At 45.1% G+C, this 22,217-nt stretch overlaps 1 long non-coding RNA gene across 1 annotated transcript in view; it reads right to left on the bottom strand.

The window, feature by feature from the left end:
* The window catches only part of LOC137525740 (uncharacterized), a 72,445-nt gene extending 50,535 nt beyond the window's left edge, over positions 1-21,910 (bottom strand). Inside the window, exons 1-2 of the long non-coding RNA XR_011022988.1 lie at positions 21,849-21,910; positions 18,843-18,897 (exon numbers count right to left, since the gene is read on the bottom strand). This is a non-coding gene — a long non-coding RNA (uncharacterized lncRNA). The remainder of the gene's footprint in view (positions 1-18,842; positions 18,898-21,848) is intronic.
* Positions 21,911-22,217: the final 307 nt, after the last annotated feature.

Raw genomic sequence — 22,217 nt, 5'->3', positions numbered from 1 at the left:
CATTTATGACTGCATGCCGACAAAAAGCGTGTTACCTGTACAAAGAAAACAGACATTTCCCACATTTAAAAGACAGTTTTCCCTTTGAAACTTTAAAATCGATTTTCTCAAAAACTATAAGCTCTTTTTGCTAAAAAAAATTTCCTCTTGTACCCACTCCCAAGGTGCACATACCCTGTAAATTTGGGGTATGTAGCATGTAAGGAGGCTTTACAAAGCACGAAAGTTCGGGTCCCCATTGACTTCCATTATGTTCGGAGTTCGGCTCGAACACCCGAACATCGCGGCCATGTTCGGCCCGAACCCGAACATCTAGATGTTCGCCCAACACTACACGTGACCTGTTCGGCCAATCACAGCGCTAGCCGAACATTCGGGGAACGTTCGGCCATGCGCTCTTAGTTCGGCCATATGGCCGAACAGTTTGGCCGAACACCATCAGATGTTCGGCCGAACTCGAACATCACCCGAACAGTGGCGAACACTGTTCGCCCAACACTAATTGCACGTGATAAAGAAAGCACCTGGGGGTACAGAAATGTCATTAAGTTTGGTAATCAAATCAAGGGAATCTCTAGTAAAAGAAATCAAGAAAGGCACAACTTTTTTTAATGAGACTATGCCCGACACAATTGGCCTTCCTGGAGGCCTGATCTTGTCCTTGTGTACTTTAGGCAGAAGGTAGAAGGTCGGAATTATCGGTTCGCTTACAGTAAGATACTGTTTTTCCTTTGTAGGAATTAGGCCCCCCTCTTTTGCCATATCCAGGATTTCGTCCAGTTGTTTTTTGAAGACCTCCGTGGGATTTGTCCTCAATATCCTGTAATATTTTCTGTTATTACGTTGTTTGTCAGCTTCAGCCACATATTCATCAATTCCCCATATAACAGCGTCCCCCCCCCCCCCCCTTATCAGCTTCACGAATGATCACATCATCTCGTTTCATCAATTCTTGGAGAGCCTGTCTCTCACTCCAAGTTAAGTTGGAACCAATATTCCTGTTCACCCTAATTTTCTCTATATCCCTGACCACCAAGTCAAAGAATACCTTGGCTGGCGGACAAGTGGACAGGGAAGATAAAAAAGTAGATTGTGATCTGAACTTTTTGTTACTAGGGTTCTCATCAATGTATCTTGGGGGACCTTCACTCTCACTTACCAGGTGTAAGGAAACGCGGAAAGGCCGCTGTCTCTCGAGGTGAGGCGGCCGTTTCCGCGTCCAGCATGGCGTCACAACGCGGAAAAAACGCCGCATGCCGCATAGGCAGTGCGGCGGAATCCGCATTGGTAACGGCGGAATCCGCATCAGAGGCGGCCCCCGCACTAGATACATTGCATGACAGTACTGGTGTGGCTGGGACTGATAGTCCACCAAGATTCAGACTTACACGCGCGCGAGCACAGAGGCAGAGTTTAAATAGCAGTTAGAAGGGAGTCGGCTGACCAGCTGGGTCAGCTGACAAATTCCACTGCTCTCATTGGACCAGCAATTAGGGAGGTCCTGGAAAGGTCCTAGAGTATATATACTGCTGGTTGTTCACTTGCTCTTTGTCTGGCGTGCGATCACATATGTGGGAGCACCCAGATCCGTAGTCAGATCCGCAAGTGTGCCGGGACCAGCTGGAGCTGTAATCCTACACTTAGCTAGATTCTGTTTATAGCTAAAGTACTACTTTGATTGTGATTATCTGTTATGACTTTTGCCTGCCTTGACTCTGCTCCTGAACTCTGATCTTGTACTTCGATATTTCTGATACTCTGTTGCCGAACCCCGGCTCGTTCCTTGACTCTGCTTCTGCCTCCTGATTTTGTACCCCGATATATCTGATACCCCGTTGCTGAACCCTGCCTGTACTTTGACTCCGTCCTTGCCTCCTGATCTTGTACTTTATCTGTCCATGTGTGTACGACCTGGCTTGTCCGACCTCGAGAACCGACCTTACCATTAGAGGCGGTTCCTCGCTCTGTTAGCGACCCTTCCTCCTGAGGGTCACTTTCAGACTATCCTTCCTACTGTCAGTCTGACTCCTCCCGTCTTGGAGAGCTCAGGTCTGCGGAAGTAATCTGTGCAGTACTCCTTGCTGCACTGAGGCCTAGTCCTCAAAGTGTTACTGTTACACCAAACACTACACTCTACTCAGGTGAACAGAGGTTAGCTAGTATATCGGATTATCAGTGATACTGCAGATCACGTATAATCTGGTATACATCTGTATTCCCAGTGATTCTCAGATCACTGGTAATCAGATCCTCTCTGTGCTTCACCGATCGTTACAGAACGCCAGACCAAAAAATGCAAATGGACGCACACACTGACCGTCTGGGCGCACTTGCCACTTCGGTGGAAAACATCAACCAAGTGCTGGGTAGCCACAAGACTATGATTGATGTCTTATCAGGCTCTGTGCGAACTCTCCAGACGTCAGTTGATTCAGTGCGATCCCCTCCTAGTGCTGACATACGTTTGCCCGTACCAGATAAATTTTCCGGCCACAAGTCTGACTTCCGGAATTTTAAGAGTAGAGTGTTATCGTACTTCGAGTTGAGACCCCGATCCTCGGGGACTGAGACCCAACGGGTCACCTTTATTAAAACTTTGCTGACTGGTGACTCCCAGTCATGGGCATACAACCTGCCTCCTACCGATACTGCTCTGACCTCGGTAGAGGAATTCTTTAAGTCCATGGCCGTAATTTACGACGACCCTGACCTTGCGGCAACCTCTGAGCGGAGGCTCAAACTTTTGCGGCAAGACGGGGGTTCAGTCGAGGATTACGCGGCAGAATTTCGCAGATGGTCAGTCACGGCCAGATTTGATAATTTTGCCCTCATGGATTACTTCTTGTCTGGGTTATCGGAGGAGGTTTCCGATTTAAAGCTAACCTTGCCCGAGCCCAGGACAGTCGATGAGGCCATCACATCGGCCATTCGAGTCGACCGTCGATTACGCCATCAGAGGCAGATTCGGGGCAGTCACCGTGCCAGGGTAACATCATATGCGGCAACTACCGCTGCACCCTTAGGGCCCTTTTCCACTGGCTGAATCGCAAAACCGCAAACCGCTAGCGATTTTACAATCGCTACGGTTTGCTTTTTAACATAGGAATCGCGGTAGGTCATTTCCACTACCGCGATTCGCTTTTGTCGGGAACGCGAACGCGCGGCGGAGCGATAATTGCCGCGATTTTGCTATGCAGTGCATAGCATAGCAAAATCGCGGCCGCAAACGTCGGGGGAATCGCCGGTTTTGCGATTCAGCAATCGCTAGCGTTCAGCGTGAACGCTAGCGATTGCTAGTGGAAAAGGGCCCTTAGTAACACCATCTCCATCTGTCTCATCTCCTCCGGCCTTGCCTCCACCCGAACCAATGCAGATTGGTTGTTCGAAATTGACCCAGGTGGAGCGAAGGCGGAGAATGGCGGATCAACTGCCCGAACAAGTCGGGAAACGAATTTGCCTAGGAGTAGTGGGGGGGTGACACCCTAGGCACGCCACTTGCACCCCTTAAAGAAAAGAAATTGCTTCTCCCTTGTACAGTTACATGGGAGAAGAAATCTGTGGCTACTGAGGCTTTCATTGACTCAGGCTCAGCGGCCAATTTTATGAACTTTGAGTTTGCTCAGGAGTTGGGTATTCCGCTCACTCCTGTGACACCCCCCATTCAAGTCACGGCAGTAGACGATTCCCCTCTGCAACGGGATCGTCCCCTGTCACAGACTCCGCAGGTGAAGGTCACGATAGGGGTACTGCATGGGGAACAATTACAGTTTTTCGTTTTACATATGTCAACTTCCACTATTATCCTAGGCATGCCTTGGTTACAAGCCCACTCTCCACAAATCGACTGGGCTACGGGCCAGGTAACCAGATGGTCCGATCATTGTCATCAGCAGTGTCTGGGGAAGGTGACATTCGGTCAGACCAAGGTTTACGTGGAGGGTGTTCCCGAGGTATATTCCGATTTTTCTGATGTTTTTTGTCCCAAGTCTGCTGATCAATTACCTCCTCATCGCCCGTTCGATTGCCCCATTGATCTCCGTGCTGGTTGTATGCCCCCTAGGGGTCACCTGTATAACTTGTCCGGTCCCGAGAAGTTGGCTATGCAGGAATACATTCGTGACAACTTGGCCAAGGGGTTTATTCGGCCCTCTCGGTCACCTGCTGGGGCCGGCTTCTTTTTCGTTAAGAAGAAAGACGGGGGTCTTCGACCTTGTATCGATTACCGAGGTCTCAATAAAATCACGGTGAAGAATCGCTATCCGTTACCATTGATAGACGACTTATTCACGCAGGTCACTACTGCTAAGATCTTTTCTAAGTTAGATCTGAGGGGGGCATACAACCTAATCCGCATTAGAAGGGGCGATGAATGGAAGACGGCCTTTAACACACTCGACGGGCATTACGAGTACTTAGTGATGCCCTTCGGGTTGTGCAATGCGCCAGCCGTCTTCCAGGAACTAATCAATGAGGTATTCCGGGAGGTATTGGGTAAATTCGTACTGGTATACCTCGATGATATACTAATTTACTCCAATAACCTCTCCGAACACAGGGTCCACGTGAAATTTGTCCTAAACAAATTAAGACAGAATAGGCTCTACGCTAAGGTGGAAAAGTGTATATTTGAAGTGACCACGGTCACGTTTCTGGGATACGTAATTTCCACCTCGGGCCTCTCAATGGATCCTGCCAAGGTCACAGCCGTGTTGGAGTGGCCACAGCCAGTGGGGTTGAAGGCCCTGCAGAGATTTTTAGGGTTCGCGAACTATTACAGGAGGTTCATTAAGGGATACTCCACGTTAGTTGCCGGCCTTACCAGTCTCACGAAAAAAGGGGCGGATACCAACCACTGGTCTCCTGAAGCCGTTGGCTATGCAGGAATACATTCGTGACAACTTGGCCAAGGGGTTTATTCGGCCCTCTCGGTCACCTGCTGGGGCCGGCTTCTTTTTCGTTAAGAAGAAAGACGGGGGTCTTCGACCTTGTATCGATTACCGAGGTCTCAATAAAATCACGGTGAAGAATCGCTATCCGTTACCATTGATAGACGACTTATTCACGCAGGTCACTACTGCTAAGATCTTTTCTAAGTTAGATCTGAGGGGGGCATACAACCTAATCCGCATTAGAAGGGGCGATGAATGGAAGACGGCCTTTAACACACTCGACGGGCATTACGAGTACTTAGTGATGCCCTTCGGGTTGTGCAATGCGCCAGCCGTCTTCCAGGAACTAATCAATGAGGTATTCCGGGAGGTATTGGGTAAATTCGTACTGGTATACCTCGATGATATACTAATTTACTCCAATAACCTCTCCGAACACAGGGTCCACGTGAAATTTGTCCTAAACAAATTAAGACAGAATAGGCTCTACGCTAAGGTGGAAAAGTGTATATTTGAAGTGACCACGGTCACGTTTCTGGGATACGTAATTTCCACCTCGGGCCTCTCAATGGATCCTGCCAAGGTCACAGCCGTGTTGGAGTGGCCACAGCCAGTGGGGTTGAAGGCCCTGCAGAGATTTTTAGGGTTCGCGAACTATTACAGGAGGTTCATTAAGGGATACTCCACGTTAGTTGCCGGCCTTACCAGTCTCACGAAAAAAGGGGCGGATACCAACCACTGGTCTCCTGAAGCCGTGGCGGCATTTGCTCTATTGAAAAAATTATTTTGCTCAGCACCAATTTTGAGGCATGTTGACACGTCCTTTCCCTTCATTGTGGAGGTTGATGCCTCAGAAGTTGGGGTGGGGGCGGTGCTGTCTCAACGGTCTGGGTTGCAGGGCAGATTACACCCATGTGCTTATTTTTCCCGCAGGTTTTCACCTGCAGAAAAAAATTATGATATAGGCAACCGGGAACTTCTGGCTATTAAGTTGGCATTTGAGGAGTGGCGCCACTGGTTAGAGGGGGCAGAGCACGCGATCACTGTTTACACTGACCACAAGAACTTGGAATACATCGAGGGGGCTAAGAGGCTGAGTCCCCGTCAGGCCCGGTGGTCCTTATTTTTTACGAGATTCAGGTTCATAATCACGTACACTCCAGGCAGCAAAAACGTCAAAGCAGACGCCCTCTCCAGGTGTTTTGAACCTGAGACAGCACAGCCCCCCGCTCCTGAATCCATCATCCCGCAGAAACTGGTGTTAGCCGCCACAGAGACTTGGGAGGATTGGACAGAGATTTTGGGTCCCTTTCAGCGGGATGTTCCTGAGGGGAAACCCAAAGGGGTCTTGTTTATCCCACTGCCATTCCGGTTACAAGTTCTGCAACTCTTTCACACCCACAAGAATGCTGGTCATCCTGGAGCGGCCAGAACGCAGGATCTGATTGCCAGGTGTGCTTGGTGGCCTTCCTTGGCAACAGATTGCAAGGAGTTTGTTAAGGAGTGTGCGGTATGTGCCAGGAGTAAACCCTCCCGGCTGGCACCTGTAGGAAGGTTGCAGCCTTTGCCCACCCCGAGTGAGCCATGGACCCACCTGTCCATGGATTTTGTGGGGGAATTGCCCAGGTCTGAAGGCATGTCTGTTATTTGGGTGGTAGTCGACCGGTTTAGCAAGATGGCCCATTTTGTGCCCCTGAAAGGACTCCCCTCGGCTCAAGAATTAGCCGAATTGTTTATCATTCACGTCTTCCGGCTGCATGGCATTCCGGAAGACATTGTGTCTGATAGGGGAGTCCAGTTTGTGTCTGGATTCTGGAGGGCATTTTGTCACCAAATGGGCATGAAATTGTCGTTCTCGTCAGGCTACCACCCACAGACGAATGGGCAGACAGAACGCATTAACCAATCTCTGGAGCAATTCCTGAGATGTTACGTTGCAGAGGCACAAAGTGACTGGGTGAAATTTTTGCCCTTCGCGGAATTCGCCCAAAATAATTTAAAGAATTCCTCGTCTGGGTTTTCCCCATTCCAGATTGTAACAGGGAGGTCACCCAAATTCTCCCCTTTTCCAGTCGTCTCGTCCCCATTTCCTGCACTGGAGGATTGGCAGAGGTCACTCAGGGACAATTGGGGAATTGTTAAGGGGAATTTGCAGAAGGCGTTCCAGGTTCCAGAGTCAGAAGGGTCAAGCAGATAAGAGACGGTCCGTGGAATGGAAGTTTCAGCCAGGAGATCTAGTCTGGGTGTCCACACGTCACTTGACCCTGAAGCAGCCATCTGCCAAACTGGGTCCCAGGTTTGTGGGCCCATTTTCCGTGACTAAAAAGATTAACAATGTTACGTATACCATTGACCTTCCCACCAGCATGCGGGGGGTGAAGTCCTTCCACGTGTCCCTTCTTAAACCTGCAGTCCAGGTGGGTCCTACTCCTCCTCCTCCCGTGTTGGTAGATACCCAACCCGAATATGAAGTGGAAAAAATATTAGATGCTCGCAAGGTACAAAACTCGGTACAGTACCTCGTACATTGGAAAGGGTATGGCATCGAGGAGAGGCAATGGGTACCTGGGAACCGTATGCATGCGGATGAGTTGGTGAGGGAGTTTCATGCCTTACACCCCGAGAAACCTGGTGGGAGTTGTCCGGAGTCCACTCCTCGGGGGGGGGGGGGGGGTACTGTAAGGAAACGCGGAAAGGCCGCTGTCTCTCGAGGTGAGGCGGCCATTTCTGCGTCCAGCATGGCGTCACAACGCGGAAAAAACGCCGCATGCCGCATAGGCAGTGCGGCGGAATCCGCATTGGTAACGGCGGAATCCGCATCAGAGGCGGCCCCCGCACTAGATACATTGCATGGCAGTACTGGTGTGGCTGGGACTGATAGTCCACCAAGATTCAGACTTACACGCGCGCGAGCACAGAGGCAGAGTTTAAATAGCAGTTAGAAGGGAGTCGGCTGACCAGCTGGGTCAGCTGACAAATTCCACTGCTCTCATTGGACCAGCAATTAGGGAGGTCCTGGAAAGGTCCTAGAGTATATATACTGCTGGTTGTTCACTTGCTCTTTGTCTGGCGTGCGATCACATATGTGGGAGCACCCAGATCCGTAGTCAGATCCGCAAGTGTGCCGGGACCAGCTGGAGCTGTAATCCTACACTTAGCTAGATTCTGTTGATAGCTAAAGTACTAGTTTGATTGTGATTATCTGTTATGACTTTTGCCTGCCTTGACTATCCTCCTGAACTCTGATCTTGTACTTCGATATTTCTGATACTCTGTTGCCGAACCCCGGCTCGTTCCTTGACTCTGCTTCTGCCTCCTGATTTTGTACCCCGATATATCTGATACCCCGTTGCTGAACCCTGCCTGTACTTTGACTCCGTCTTTGCCTCCTGATCTTGTACTTTATCTGTCCGTGTGTGTACGACCTGGCTTGTCCGACCTCGAGAACCGACCTTACCGTTAGAGGCGGTTCCTCGCTCTGTTAGCGACCCTTCCTCCTGAGGGTCACTTTCAGACTATCCTTCCTACTGTCAGTCTGACTCCTCCCGTCTTGGAGAGCTCAGGTCTGCGGAAGGAATCTGTGCAGTACTCCTTGCTGCACTGAGGCCTAGTCCTCAAAGTGTTACTGTTACACCAAACACTACACTCTACTCAGGTGAACAGAGGTTAGCTAGTATATCGGATTATCAGTGATACTGCAGATCACGTATAATCTGGTATACATCTGTATTCCCAGTGATTCTGCAGATCACTGGTAATCAGATCCTCTCTGTGCTTCACCGATCGTTACACCAGGTCCATTAGATCCTGGAAAACTTGTATATCTATGTTGTCGGGGAGTTTGATAGCCAATCTAGTTTGTTCATCCATAGCATCTGTTCTGTGGTACATTTTCTTTAGAATCAATCGACTGCAAAAAAGGTAAACATCCTTTACAGTCTCAAAAATATTGATTGTTTGCATAGGTGCAAAAGACAAACCCCACTGCAACAAGGACATTTCAGTGTCACTAAGGACAGTGGAAGTTAGATTAAGTACCTGGAGTGTCTTTACATCCGAGTCTCCTCCGGACTCACATGGGTTCATCTCCTCTTGTTCAGATTGTTGTACAGCTCTACGGAGTTGGGGTGCAATCTTTCTTTTATAAGCAAGGCCAACCCTTCTGCCTCGCTTTCTGACTCTAAAAAAATCACTAGATTCTGAGAGGGATACTTGACTGGATAGACTGGCATTGTGATACTGTCTACTAAATTCGAAACCATTTTGCGGATTCGGCTTAGGGTCCTTGGGGCCCTTTTTGGGAAATATTTTCCTGTTTTTATATTTTTGGCCCTTGCCATTGCCTCCATGATTCTACAAATAGACTTTTCACATGTTATAATCCATCCTGTCCCTCACTAATTTTGTCTTTTTCCTGTCAACCGTAGTTTTTTCTGCTCTATTGACTTCCGTCTGCAACTGCAGAAGGAAGGATTGTACTAAGCGGACAGAATCATATTTATCCAATTCCTTCAGCATTGTTTTTACTGTGTTTTTAATTTTTGCCAAGAGTTCTCTATCATGTTTTAGTAACATTTCGATGATGATAATTGAGCATTTGCTCAAACCCTTCCCCCAATCTTCCTTTTCCTTAATCGTGACCTCCCAGGATGGAAAAATCTGTACCCTGAGTCCACGGGGAAAAATTCCCTCTTTAGCATAATTCACAAGGCTATGAATATTCCACCACAGTCGAATATATTCAATACGGGTGTTCTTGATCTGCATGCATAAACTTTTAGGCTGGATTCACAGTGGTCAACTGCATAACGCACATGTTACAATGACTGTGAACTGCAATGGAGACCTGCCATAGACTTTTTTTTTAACAAATCAATTTTTATTTTGAACATAAACCTGAATACAATACACAGAAAACAGCATTGCACTCCTACATGCAGGAGGTTACATGGGAAAGAAAGGCATTAATGGTACAGAATCACACCATAAAAATGCAGGAGTGTCAGATTCGGTGAGAGAATTGTAATATAACATAGAGCTAACTCCAATATACATATTATATAACAATGCAAAGTTCTGGACCATATATCCCATACATTACCCGATAGTAGCAGCTATGTCTGTGAAGCAGGAGAGCTACGCTGCAAAGAGGAAATATCAAAGGGAGAATAGTGATTGTTGAAGAAAGAAGGAAAGAGAAATAAGAGAGTTAGGAAAAGAAAGAGGAAAGAAAAAGGAAGGGAAAGAGTGACCCTGAGCCCATCCCCCAGCCAACCCATAGGTATATCATCGGTATCCAAGCTAACATGTGGTATTCCACAAGGAAGTGGATCAAGGTTCTGGATTGGAGCCAGCCGTCATAATATTATTATACCATGGTGCCCACACTTTGTGAAAACCTTGTGGGCAGTTCCTATTTTTATAGGTCATTTGGTATAAAGGAAGAGCAATGTTAATAGTGCGCTTCCAGTGGTTAACAGAAGGCAAGGAATCACCTTTCCATACTCTTAAAATTTCTTTCCGAGCATAAAAGCATAGTATACGGACTAAATATTGTGCATGTTTACTGCACGTTTGGTTCTCAAATAGCCCCAATAATGCCAATTCAGGTGTGCATTCAAACTGAGATTCCAAGATTTCATCTATAATAGCAAAAATGTCACCCCAAAAGATCTGAATTTTCCTGCAGCCCCAAAACATATGTATAAATGTGCCAGTTTCAGCAGAGCATTTTTGGCATGTTGCACTTTTGGAGACACAGATACTGTGCATTCTTACGGGGGTCAGGTAAGTTCTGTGGAGAAATTTGATCTGAATTAACCTATCTCTCGCTGATATAGGAGTTTTCACGAAGTCTTCTAATATGTCTTCCCAGTCGGTGTTATCTAAGCCCGAAATGTCGGAGTTCCATTTTTCTTGACAATGAAGAAGTTTTTCATTGTTTTTAGTTAATAAAGCTGAGTAAATAACTGACAAGGGTTTTTCCAGGTGTTGTGTTATCAGGACATTTTCGAGGTCATTCACTATCAAATCAGGCGCACCATCAGAGAATTGTGCTGAGAAGGCATGCCTAAGCTGTAAATAGCGGAAGAACATCTTATTCGAAACGGAGAACAGTTGTTTTAAATCGTTAAAGGATATCAGTGATCCATTACGAATAATATGTTGTACGTTTTTGATACCCGCTTTAGCCCATATTTTAGGATCCGGAATCTGGATAAAGTGAGATAGGTTGGGATTCTCCCAAATAGGGGTATAGGGAGAGAGTAATTTTTCAACACCTAGAAATGTATTTGCTTCCGACCAGATCTTGCAAACTGTTTGCATCAGCACGGTACAGCGCTCATCATTTGTAGTGCCTCTATATGGTAGCAGAGTAAGTCTCTCGTATGATCCCAGACATGCTGCCTCCATCACAATCGCTGGGTTGTAGCTATCTTGGGCGAACCACCATCGAGTCGTAACTAGGACTGCTGCATAGTAATATAATTGCATATTAGGGAGTGCCAGACCACCTTGGTCTACAGATAATTGTAAGGTAGAAAGGGCAATTCTGGGGACCTGACCCGCCCATATAAATGCAGAGATTGAGGAGTGAAGATTTTTAAAGAATTTTTTTGCAATTATGATTGGTGAATTGCGAAGGACATAGAGAAATTTAGGTAGAAAGATCATTTTAAATATATTTATTTTCCCGATGAGTGAGAGCGGCAATTGTTTCCATGTCTGGGACTTCCTGCGGAAAGCATCGACCACTGGTTTAATATTGAGGTTAAAATAATCATACACACAGCTACTTACGAAAATACCTAAGTATTTAAATTGGGAGACCCATTGTAGTGAGGTAGAGGATATATTAGGTTGAGCATTGTCCAGGGGCATGATGACAGACTTATCCTGGTTGATCTTAAGCCCAGAAAATAGACCAAATGTTGTGATAATATCAAGTGCTGATGTTAAGGAGTTACCCGGGTCATTCAAATAGAGAAGGGTATCATCTGCGTATAGCAAAACAAAAGTTTGCTTTCCTAAAACAGAAAGAATTTGCGATAATTCAGGTTGGAGTGAGCTCGAGATGTCTCCCAGGCACCACTGCTGAATATATGCAAATTAACCATTGTACCCTTAGAAGCTAAACACACCTCCAGAACCGCTGGAATGCAATGATGTGTCAGCTTGTTAATATGTACAGAGCCATAATAATCCAACATGCATACAGACTGTTTCGGATTGTTTGATCCTCATCAGTGCATGGCATGGATTAATTTGGCTCTATGGAGTAGGGCTTGTAAATCCGAGAGGCACAGACTAACCTGCGTATAGCGATATACAGACTAATCTGCGTATAGCGATATTCTTTCCTCAATGGAGCCCACTGAAATGTCCCGAATATGATTGGAATCACGTATAAGAATAGCCGTAGGTTCGATTGCAAGAGCGGAGAGGTAAGGGGAAAGTGGGCAGCCCTGGCGAGTACCCCTGTGTATTTGAAATGATTTCGAAATAGTATTGCAGGTGCGAATTCTAGCTGTAGGGGCTTGGTATAAAGTTTGAATCCACTTGACAAAGTTGGTCCCAAAGCCATATTTACCCAAAATTTCCCATAGATAAGGCCACTCCACAGAATCAAAGGCCTTCTCAGTGTCCAGCGAGGCAACAACCCTAGAGCCAGACACCGAGGAGGCCAGGGAAATGTTTGTGAACAATCTGCGCAAATTGATGTCTGTGCCTTTGTTGGGCATGAAACCGGACTGATCCCCATGTATTAATGTTGTTATAATTGGTTTAACTCTATTTGCTAGGATTTTGGCCAGAATTTTCGCGTCTGTATTGAGTAAGGAGATTGGTCTGTATGACCCACATTGTGTTGGATCCTTCCCAGGCTTAAGTATAAGAATTATAATTGCCTCTGAGAATGACTCCGGCAGAAGCTGCCCCCCCAGTACTTCATTAAATAGTGAGCGTAGCTTAGGTGCCAATATGTCTGAGTAACATTGATAAAATTCTGAGGGAAGACTGTCAGAGCCTGGGGTCTTGTTAGGTTTCAGGTCCGCTATAGCTTCCTGAACCTCCTCAATAGAGATTGGATTGTCAAGAGCTGTTTTATTTGGTTCAGAGAGAGATGGCATGTCTATGTTGCTTAAATATTCGGCTAACTCTTTCGTAGTGTATTGGACTCTGGTAGCGTATAAGTTCTGATAGAAGGACCTAAAGGCGATATTAATTTGTTCCGGGTCTGTTAGAGGAATATTATTACAGTCATGGATGATTGGAATGGCTGAAGGCACATTCGAGTCTTTGGATAACCAGGCAAGTAATTTACTGTTCTTATCGCCGTATTCGAAAATACGTTGTGATTGATGTAGAAGAGCATTTTTGGTTAGGGATATCTGCGCGAGCCGCCATTGTCTAATGGTTTGTTGCCAGGTTCTCCAGTTTTCAGAAGTACTAGCGTGTATAAAAGCATTTTCGGCGTCTTTAGCTTGTTTTTCAAGGTTTGCTATGTGTGATCTGGAGTTTGCTCTATAAGCCTTGAGTTCAGACATATATTGGCCTCTAATGACGGCTTTACCCGCATCCCAGACTACAGTATCAGAAGCAGATCCAGCATTAGTTTCCCAGTAATTGCTTATAGCATGAGAGATCAAAGGTTGAATATGGGGCTCGTTTATATAGAAACGTGAGATTCTCCACAGTCTATCTTTCGGTTTAGTAGAGATTTCTAGCGTAAGTGAGATTGGGGCGTGACCAGATATGCCCGAGGGCAGTATATCAATATATTTAACCTGAGATAGAACAGGGGGTGTAAGAAAAGCCAAATCTATTCAGGACATAGAGCGGTGAGCTGAGGAAAAACATGTATATGCCCTTCCCGTGGGATTTTTCCACCTCCAAAGATCCCGCAGATGAAACCCTTAGCCCAGGTTTTAAGCTCATTGCCATCTCTAGAAGAACTGCCAGTTCTATCAAGTTTAGCATCCATAGTTAGATTAAAGTCGCCCATTAATATAAGTCTGTCACCATGCCACCTGGAGGATTTAGTGATAATGTCATAAAGAAGCTGTTTATTAGCTGGTGGAGGTACATACACTCCTACAAGTATGTATTCAAGACTATATAGTTCAAAATTAAGCTGAACAAATCGGCCTTGGTCATCACAGCATGAGTCAAGAATCCGCAATGGAACGGATTTATGAATAAGTATTGAGACTCCCCTAGAATAGGAGGAGTAGGTAGAGTGATAATGCTGCCCTACCCAAGGACGCCTAAGTGATATTATCTTATTTCCAGACAAATGTGTTTCAAGTAGAATGCATATATGTGGGGTATATTGTTTTAAATAGTTGAAAACCAAAGACCTCTTAATTTTGGAGCCTAAGTGTGAAGAAACGCGGAAAAGCCGCCGCATGGACGCAGGATGAGGCGGCTGTTTCCGCGGCTGGCATAGCGGAACGCCTGACGCGGCGGTTTGCGCGCACGAGCCTGCTACTGACAGTCTGACCAGGCGCGGGGAGGCCACCGCATGTGCAGATAGCGGTGGGTCACCCCGCGTGCAGGCCAGCAGAGACATTGCAAAGCGTGACTGGTGTGGCTGGGACTGTTAGTCCACACAGGTTCAGAATGACGCGCGCGCGCGCGCTGAGAGGCAGAGTTTATATGACAGCCAGAAGAAGGTCAGCTGATCAAGCTGGGCAGCTGACATTTCCACCACTTTTCATTGGCCCAGCCCTTAAGGGTGGCGCTGGAGAGCGCTATAGTATATATACTGGGTGCTGGTCATTTCTCTGGTGTCTGGCGTTGCGATCACTACGTGGTAGCACTCAGGCCTTGTCTGTTTCTGTGTTCTAGCATAGTTTCCAAAGGTGTTGACATCAAGGAGCTCACACCTTAGCATTAGGAATATTGAATTGTATTATTTGTTATGACCTTCTGCCTGCCTGACTATTCCTCTGAACTCTGATCCTGTACCTTGCTATTTCTGATATCCTGTTGCCAATCTCTGCTCGTTCCTGGACTCTGTACCTGCCTCCTGATTATGTACCTCGTTATTCTGATTCTCCGTTGCCTTACCCTGCCTGTTATTGGATTCCGTATCTGCCTTCTGATTCTGTACTTTATCTGTCTATGTGTTGACGACCTGGCTTGGCCGACCTCGAGAACTAGCCTTACTGTTAGAGGCAGTTCCCAGATCTGTTAGTGACACTCGCTCATTGGTGTCACTCACGCTCTGTCCTTCCCACATTTTGCTTAGCTCCTCCCCCGGGAGAGTCTAGGCTTACGGAAGGAGCATACTTCTGTGCAGTATTCCTTACTGCCTCTGTACCTACTCCTTAGGTACAGTCCACTAGTGTTACTGTTGCACCCAATCACTCACTTCGCTCTCAGGTGTCCAGAGGTTAGTAGATATATCTGATTATCGGTGATACTGCAGATCATCAATAATCGGGTATATTCTGCATTCTCGGTGATACTGCAGATCACCGGTAATCAGACCCTCTCTGTGTTACACCGATCGTTACACTAAGCCTCTTGTATTTCAACAAATACATTTAAGTGTATCCATTATGGAAAATTAGTAATATCAACAGTGTCAATACACTATACAAATACGTACCCCATAGCTTGGATATTATCCGGATGTGTCCTGGCCAGGAGAAGAGCCCAAAGTCAAAGAGAGGGAAGAAAGGAACAGTGAGAAAGTGAGAAGACAGAACCCCAAAACCCCCCCTCCCTACACCTCTTACCACAACCATGAGGAAGAGCATGTCTGCACCCTAACTAACACCAACTGATCAGAGGCAAATGAACCAGGTGAACCTGGCTGAGATCCTATTAATATACAGAGATTGCCTCTGAGGGGAAGCGGACCGCGTGAGGAAGGCCGCCACCCAGGACACCCAACTCAACATTGAGAAGGGGGTAGAATATCTTAAAGTTATTTAAACACTCAAACAAACACAGAAGAAAATAAACAAACCCGCCATCAAGGTGTATCCTCCCGCCCACTGTAGATCAGTCATAAAGTAAAGATCTGCACTTGGTGCCCTTTAACACATGTCCTAGCAGGCAACCCCGAAGAAAAGGGGGAATTCTAGGTTAAGCTCCCCTGAGGATATTATAGTAGTGCATTTGAGCAAAAATATATCTCACTAAAAAAGCGCATTTAGACCAGGTATACTACACTAGCAGTAATAGGTAGACGGAGAAGAAACCTACCCAGTATAATACTTCCTGCTAGAAACCTCTTACCTTAGAAATACGTTGGGGAATAGCGGCCCCTGCTGGTAGTAGCTATACATGTCAAAGAACATTACCACACGTAATAATATGAGAAGTTAACTAGTTGTATCACTTCATACCAGCGTATTGATATAGAAAATAGAGTTTTAGCAATACTTTGGACCTAGCAGTATCTTACATCACGGTCTGCCACAACAACATGCACTTTGCATGACTAAACAGAGCAAATGGCAGAGGATATGTAGCCCATTTTCGGGTAAATCTCTTGTTGCAGCGTGCATACATCTTAGCAAATTATAGACTATATATATTTGGAAGCAGGAAGATGGTTATCTTGCAGTCAGTGACACCAACCCCACCATAACGTGAGAATAATTATCAGAGATAGTACCAATACATTGCATTGAATCCAAGTGCATTAGTGCGTTTCCATAGGAAACATAACAGGTATTTGAGTGTCCAACGATGCGCGCAGTGCCAAGGGAGCCCAGAACACCCGGAGGGTAATACACTCTCCCAACAGTAAAAAAACAGAGATCTATGTGATGACCCATCTCGAAGGACCATGATACCGCAAGACGTGATATACACAAGTGTAGATATGAGACGGTCTCCGGACATGGGGTATCATCCAGTTCAGGACTCAAAAGGCGCACGCAGCGGAGGACACTGCAGGGCAATGCAGTCATAACATGTGTATATATTACCGTGCTCATTGTATTAAGGGTAGCTTTGAGCAAGACACAATTAGCCAGATATATTGAACTGCACTCGTATACCAAACAGTTTCATGTTTGCACACTGAGCAAGTGTAACAGCATTGACATACTTTCTTAGCATATATATTGCATATAAAGCGTAGGGTTCAGTACTACTAGGTTATACGCTACATAGCTAGCCACATATGATACTAGTTGCGGCGCCGCCCTGGGAGGAGTCGAGGAGATCGAAAAATGGATACAATAATGTGAGTGTAAGCAAGACTTTTTCCCGCCACGGAGAGGCAAGGAGTACAGAAGAAAAGAGCCGTTATCAAAAAATGGTGCGCACGCACCATGAAATTGGCGGTTAAGTTAAATATGAAGTTTGAACGGCTATACTGCATTCTACGGTGGCGTAACTATTACAGCAGCGGTTGAATCTGCATTAGAAAACCGTTTGCACGGAGTCCCCGACAAACCACACAGAGCCGCCCGCTCTTAAAAATTCACCCAAAGAGGAGGAATTTAACCAGTACTGGGCTACAGTGACACCATCTATAACATTAGATTTGTCTAAATAATAGCATAACCGTATAGTAAAAACTTTTAACATCTGGGCATATAGTGCATTACCCGGTATACGATAAGGGTTGGCTTACAGTCCACGTGAGAATTCAGCAGAATGTTAGAGTCCCGGTACGAACATAAAGTAGGCAAGGCTGACAGGGCTGCATCATTAACAGGAGCAATTGTTCCAGAACTGAAGGACATTTATCCGATAATAGCGGGTTATAACAGGTATACAAAACCATATACTGAGGAACAGTGTTCATAGCAAGCTGATACTCAGCATAGCCGTGGAATATAAAGAATTAACCCTAGCAGAGAGCATTGTTTATTCCTCTCTAATAATTATAGTGATATAGGTAAAAGCAACAGGTACAGTAGAGAAAGTCTCCGAGGTTATAAGATCTTAGGGCCAATACAGTCATCCTAAAGTTCAATCAGAAGATGCAGAATTGACTGGCACTCAATGCTGCTGGAATTTTGCGGTTGGATTAGGTTACCGAGCAAAACTGTGCTCACACTATAACAGATATATATCCAGGATTGAAGAAAAAAAGTAGGTCCGGCACCAGTTTGCTGCTTCAGTAGAAATTTTAATCCAACAGGTACAGTAAGGTTAACAAGGGAAGATACAAAAAGACGGCCTGACAGCCGTTTCGCAGGTCACCCCGCTTCGTCAGAGGCCAGTACAATGGGGTGCACAGAATGTCTCCTTAAATACATCAAATGATAAGTGCAGTAACTCACCCCACTGGCGTCTAATTGGCATCAGAGCGCCGCACGCCGCGGCCAGGTCGGATCCGCCCGTTCTGGGTACGCCTACCGTTCAGGCAGCCAATTAGGAAGGTAGTTTGCACTACCAATCCAAACCTGGTCACGTGCAGCCAATACATCCAATGCCAGCGTCAGACGTCAGGAGGGTAGTGAGGAGACGCTATGTCGCCATGGCAACCAAGTACGCTGGGCGCTTTTCCAAACAGCGTATCCCGGTGTAAACAAAAAATACAACCAAGGCTGCCAGTGCGGCTAGATCTAAACAAGAAAGCAGTCACCCTCACATTGTAGTAAGAGGCATGAGTATAATTATCAATCTGTAAATCCATCAGATCAACATAAACACGAGAGAATGGGTACACGAGGCGGAAATAAAGAGATCCCCAGAAGACGCCCAGCCCGGTACGTCACTAAGGCGTTCCAGCCAGTCGGGGTCATCTGCTTTCGCTATTCCACCTGTCATGTAACCCCTCTCCCAAAAGTTCTGCCTCTCACATCCATAAATTATAAACAACATAAGTTACCGCAGCAATCAACACTTCTTAACAATAAATTGCAGAGACAAGAAAGCAAAAAAATCTACGTAAAATTAGAAGATAATAACGTAGCCATGACACACAAAAAATGCTCACACTTCATTGTATGGAATTTTGTGGTTGCTTCTGCTTACCACTAGGTGTCATACTAGGCGACGTACCACTCTGCAAGGAGACAACATTGTTACCCTAAAAGGGACAAAGACAGAAATAAAGACATATTAAAACCAGCAATACTGCAATACTGACATCATATCCTCCCTGACTCTTTTTTTCCCCCCCTCCTTTCTCTTCCTCATTGTGTATTCATTAGCTGCCCTCCTCCCAGAGTCTTTTTTTTATTTACATATCCAATCACTGAGTCACCTCAGCCTTGCTTGTAAACACAAGTGATCAGCTAGGCAGGGAAATAAAAGGAAGAGGAGGAATATATTATAGATAAAAAGAACTCCCAGCATTCAAAAGAACTCCCAGCATTCAACTTTTTGGCACTGTTTGGCACTAGGGCCAGTGCTCCTAAAGTATGTGATAACTCCAAACCATAACAGCAAAAACGTTTTGAATGCAGGATTAGCATCTTTATCACTTAATACACTCAGACCAGTTGCTGTTGAAATTAGATTTTTATGGTGACAATGCCGCTTTAATACGAAGTGTGCATGTAACGAGTTAGAAAAATGCAGTCCATTTCTGTGAATAGGCCCATAGAAATGTATAGGCAGTGAGTTGACATGCAGAATTTTTCTACAACACAACTGATCACTGTGAACCTGGCCTTAAACTCATCTGGTGTATTCTGCATGTCAACTCACTGCCCATACAATTCTATGGGTCTGTTCACAGTAACAGATCGCGCCTAACTCGCCAGTCTCTATTGCAGTTCACAGTCATTATAACGCATGAGTTATGCAACTGACCACTGTGAACCTAGCCAAATTGTTGGATCTCACTAGGTATGGTCAATGTGTTGCAAATAATTGCAAGTTAATGCAGAATTATGATATTTTTATGCAAAAATGTATACAGCTTCAAAATGTTTACAGCTTCAAAATGGCCAGTCAAGTGAAGCTGAGATAGGATTTGATTGCTCTTATTTCAAGCAGCATAAACTGGCAGAGAAAATTTGCATAATTAATAATTCCTGCATCTCATTGACCATGTCTGGTGCTCACTTTCATAAATGGATGTCTATTCGGAGCAGTTAGGCAGGGGACACATCTTTTTTCTATTTTTGTTCACGTTGTCTGCACAGAAAAACTGATTGAAACTGAGAATTCATGTTAATCAATGGGCTTGTTCACACATGAATGCGTTTTTTGCGCGCAGAAAAAACTTACATCCTGCAGCATAAGGCCTTGTTTACACTAGGGATGTTTCTGTGCGCTTTTCAGAGTGCATTGTGCTGTGCGTTAAACAAGATACATTGTATTCTCATTAACTTGAATATACCTTGTTCACATCTATGCGTTGCACTGAGCAGCGTTACTAAAACGTAGTGTTGCATGCATTTGGGTGCGCTTTCTTAGCGCATGAGTGCGCATAGAAGCGCATGCGTTTTTTACCCCTAATTGAAAAAAAAACACACTTTCATATAAAAAACAAATCTTTATTGACAACTGCCACTACTACAATAAACAAAACTTGTTTTAAAAAAGCGTATCGCAACGGACTGAAATGTGCACTAAAACGTGCACCGACACGTGTTTTTTATCACATGCTTTTACATATTTTTGAACGCACCAGATGTGAATGGCCAGAATTACACTTATTTTACTCGCAAGCATTTTAGAAAACACATACAAAAATGCACATAATGATGGTCTATGGGCCGCACAAAAAATGCATTGGTATGCATTTTTCAGTGCGTTTTTTAAAAAGCTCAATAAGTTCATTGTTTCTGCATACAGTATGCAGAACGCATGCATTTTTGTTTTGATGCATTTTTGCCCAAATAAGGTAATACCTAATTTGAAAATTATTTATTTTTACTTGCTAAATATGAATATAATCCTGGACAGGCAGAGGCATTCCCCATATAGCCTATGGTAGTAACGCTCCTGTCCCGGGCAAATATTCAGTGATTACAGTCTTAGATCTTAAATGAGCTATGGAACCAGTCCAGGAGCAGAGGGCAGAGATCAAGAACCATCATTTATTAAAAAAAAATATTTAGTTATGCCATTTAAAGAGAAACTCCGACCAAGAATTGAACTGTATCCCAATCAGTAGCTGATACCTCCTTTTACATGAGAAATCTATTCCTTTTCACAAACAGACCATCAGGGGGTGCAGTATGACTGATATTGTGGTGAAACCCCTCCCACAAGAAGCTCTGAGGACCGTGGTACTCCTGGCAGTTTCCTGTCTGTGAACCTTGTTGCATTGTGGGAAATAGCTGTTTACACCTGTTTCCAATTGCCAAAAAAGCATGCAGCAGCTACATCACCTGCCAACAGTAAAAATGTCACCATGTAATAAATGTCAGAATGTAAATCAGGGATTTAAAAGATTTTACAATGGGCAAACACTGACTAAATCATTTATACATAATTATTGTAAAAACTAGCAGACCCAAGCCCGTTTAAAAACATGCTCTAGGGTCTGTGTTTTTCACCGCCGCATGTACTGTGCAGGCGCGCACCCGATGTGCACACCCAGCCACCCGCTCACACGCCCACCTGACTCCCAGGCCCCATCCCTGTCCTCCTATCTGTGTGAGGCTGGGTCCGTGCTGCGCACATGTGCTGTACCAAAAGGCACAGACCCAGCTACACAGAGACAACTGTCCCTGCTGTACACAGGGACAGTTGCCTATTATTATATAGGATACTTTTTTTAATTAAGGGAAGGCTTTGAACAGATTTGGTACTGTGAGCTTGCTTTATGCAGGACGGCTCGCTTTATCTCATTTTAATTTTACAGTACATCATCAAAAAGTATGAACAAATTGGTTTACGTCATTGTTGTATTTCACATTGGAAAACTATAGCAGACCTTTATAAAACAGTCTCTGTAGTGAGTGTTTGGGTTGTCATTTAAGCACAGAATAAAATAGTTTTGATTTAGATTTTGCTATTAGGCAGCCATTACAGAACATTTAGTATAATATTACAATCTTTGCATGCAGTTATGACGCTTACAGTTTATATGCCAGGAAATGTGCAAATCAATATTTGACAGCTGTGTTGATCCTCAAGTTGCTATGGCTACAGCGGTCCAACAGGTCATACCCTCTGCTGAGCTACAGTGCCTCTGGAGAGATGGCCTTTTGCTTCTTTTCCTTTTGCTACATTCTCTCTTTAAACATTGTTTTTCTCTCCTGTGTCACTAAGTGCTAAACTGTCATTGTGGACACAATTATAGAATCGAAAAGAATCCATATCATACCAACACCTGTCAGGGCCTAGCTTATTTTTTCAATCTATAACTGTGTGTGCAGTAGCAATTTAGTATTTAACAACAGGGGGATAAAACCACATGGCATTGTGGGCCTTATTAGCCAATAAGTC

Source organism: Hyperolius riggenbachi, chromosome 7, assembly GCF_040937935.1.
Source record: "Hyperolius riggenbachi isolate aHypRig1 chromosome 7, aHypRig1.pri, whole genome shotgun sequence".
Lineage (NCBI taxonomy): Eukaryota > Metazoa > Chordata > Amphibia > Anura > Hyperoliidae > Hyperolius > Hyperolius riggenbachi.
The sequence above is the reverse complement of the archived record's forward strand: the minus strand, read 5'-3'. Positions and strand labels throughout refer to the sequence as shown.